Source organism: Neopelma chrysocephalum, unplaced genomic scaffold, assembly GCF_003984885.1.
Source record: "Neopelma chrysocephalum unplaced genomic scaffold, ASM398488v2 Primary Assembly neopelma1_24, whole genome shotgun sequence".
Classification (NCBI taxonomy): domain Eukaryota; kingdom Metazoa; phylum Chordata; class Aves; order Passeriformes; family Pipridae; genus Neopelma; species Neopelma chrysocephalum.
The window spans coordinates 22,597,852-22,601,047 of NW_020897693.1; positions in this window are offsets into that span (position 1 = coordinate 22,597,852).

Genomic DNA, 3,196 nt, shown 5'->3' on the forward strand with positions numbered 1-3,196 from the left:
CTTGGGCTACTGTAGAGGTATTTTCAGTGTCCAAAGGTCCAAGCATTTTCTATTACACCAGTGCAATACACATTCCGTGCATTCAGCATTAACCAACATTAACCCCAAGCAGCAAATCATTAGAGACACTTCTGGTGGACAACATGGCCTGAAATGAGTACTGATACATGTATTATCTTTATCAATAGTTGGGCAATATACACAAGGGTAACTATGTCCTTCGCATCCTTGTGGTATGAGCAGGAAGGGTAGACATTGAGAATGACACAGTTCTGCAGCCTGTTGTGCCAAGCAGCCCACCCTAGATCAGGCCCTGATAAACCTGGGGCACTTGTGTATGGGAAGAAAACAGCCAGAGAGGCAGGAATTTGAATGGTTGAGGGGTCTAAAACAGACAAGTCAATGTTACCTTTTCCTAAAATCTTTTAGGATAATTAAATGAAACCAGACTCCAAGCAGTTCCAACCCTTCATGTGTTTGATTGCCATGCTATTGATCACTTTGTCTTGTGCAGCACAAGTCAAACCTGGGGATTTCTCACAAAGAGAAATGTTTGCTTGCAGCACTGTGTCTGGGTGGCTGCGTGTCGTCAACTCTTTGCAGGTGTACCACAGAGATGTGAGCAGTCCCTGTAAATCTCATACTGGACAGCCCCATTTCCTGTTGGAACTTAATGATGCTATGCATAATGCTCTGCAGAGCTCTATGGTCTGCACCTGCCTGATGTACTGGAGAGGCAAGCTGAGAGAGGAACTCCTGGAAAAGCATTTCAAATGTCATTTCAGGTGACTAGGCTGCATGTATCCATCAGAAGCTACATTGAGCCCACATATACCATTCCTAAAGTACTGCAGCTGGCTGGTCCAGTTGCCTGGACCCTGGTAGACAGCAGCAGGAGTATCCCCAGTGCTGAATGATGACCAGAGAAGGAGGTGGGAAATAAGTGCAAATGTGATTGTAACATCATTGCATCCTGTCTCCAAGGGGCCACTTGGGGCAATGCGCTGAGACCACGGCATTTCACAGAATCACAGAATATGAATTGGAAGGGACCCACAGGGATCATCAAGTCCAACACCTGGCTCTGCACAGGACCATCCCCAAGAGTCACACCATGTGCCCAAGAGCATTGTCCAAATGCTTCTTGAACTCTGTCAGGCTTGATGCTGTGACCACTTCCCTGGGGAGCCTGTTCCAGTGTCCAACCACCCTCTGGGTGAAGAACCCCTTTCTAATATCCAACCTAAACCTCCCCTGACACAACTTCAGGCCATTCCCTTGGGTCCTGCCACTGGTCACCACAGAGAAGAGATCAGTGCCTGTCCCTCCTCTTCCCCTCACAAGGAAGTTGTCACTGCAATGAGGTCTCTCCTCAGTCTCCTCTTCTCCAGGCTGAACAGACCAAGTGACCTCAGCCACTCCTCATATGGCTTCCCCTCAAGGCCCTTCACCATCTTTGTTGCCCTCCTTTGGACTCTCTGTAACAGCTTAATATCTTTCTTACATTGTGGTGCCCAAGACTGCACACAATATTCAAGGTGAGGCTGCCCCAGTGCAGAGCAGAGCGGGACAATCCCCTCCCTCGACCGGCTGGCGATGCTTTGCCTGATGCCCCCCAGGACAGGGTTGGCCCTCCTGGCTGCCAGGGCACTGCTGACTCATATTCAACTTGCCATCAACCAGGACCCCCAGGTCCCTTTCTGTGGCACTGCTTTCCAGCATCTCATTCCTCAGGCTATACTTCTTGTTAGTCCAATCTTTAACTGATGTTTTCGAGTCTATGAATACAGACAGCTCTCTGGAAAATAATCATGACATCTATTTCTGTATGGAAACAGAGGGAAGGATGGGATATACAGATATTTTCATTTCAGAGTGTTTTCTGTGTTATACTTCTGTGGTAGCATTCAAACTCTTTGAGAAATAGTAAACTAATTCACTAAACAGCCATGCTCTTGTTCACTAAGTTTGTTATCAGCTCATCTATGAAAAGTAGCAGTTTGAAGATTTTTCCTCCAAAAACTTGGATTTTGCTTAAGGTAGTACTTGATTACCTTCAACAAACGGAACTGATTTAAGTTCTCTTCTTATGAAAAGTATGATGGGGGAGCTGATTTATTCAGTCAGAGAATTCATCATAGCATAAACAGAGGAAGAGGCTGAATTAGTGTTAGTGAGAGATCTATGAATGTTCCTGGACAAATTTTATTACTTTAACGCAAAGAGTTGACTCTGGTGCTTGGCTTTTTTTCCTTTCTCTGTAACACTTTCTGGTGGACTGCTCTGTGATGAATAATATCTTAGTTGTTCTTCTTTTCTTGAATAAATCTAATTATGTTTTTTCCATGCAGGAAATGGAATCAAATTATAGGTATCACTAATTCGTCCGTTCATAACTCATGTAATATTAGCAAGACAATGTCATGCTGGTGAAGAAAGCAAGTGTGCTTGGCCCTGGGCAGTTGGTAGAGGGTGGAATTATCTGATCAAATTACTCAGCTTCTCAAAGAAATTATTTTTAGATGATTTTGATGATTATCCATCCATTGTCTTGTTCTGATCAGGTTGTTTCTAGCCATGGAAAATCACAGTGGTGGAGGAGCAATGCTGGACGGGGGATATGGATAGTGCTGAACATGAGGATGCCACCAAGGCAGGGGGCTGGGATAATCCGTCAAAATAAGCACTTGGTAATCTCATATGTGTCTTGGATTCTTCTATAGGACTTAAAGTATGTCATCACATACATCTTGAATTATATATGAATAGCTGATTGGATGCAGCATATCTGTGTAACCACAGTGTTATCCACCCGCCTAAGAGCTGTCGGCTCCACCAGATGGGAAACGTCTGCTCCCGCACAGCCCATCTGCAGTCTGTGTCTTCGTCCTGTGTCAGAGACCCCAGATGCTGCCAAACTGGGATGGCCTCCACCCCAGCAGAGGAGCTGGCCCTGCTGTAGAAGGAGGAAAACCTCATGTATGAGCATCCCACAGGGGAGAAAGTGTTTCCGTCCCTCCATCCTGCCCTGGCCAGCCTTCCCCAGTGTTTAGTAACACTCTGGCCCTGAGGGGCAGGCAGCACAACCAGAGCACCAAGGAGCAGCAGGATGGGTCTTGGACTACTGTGGTCACGGGCAGCTGGCAAGGATGGTTTCTGACTCTTCCATTGCAGGGGCCTGCGTAAGGCCTGAGAA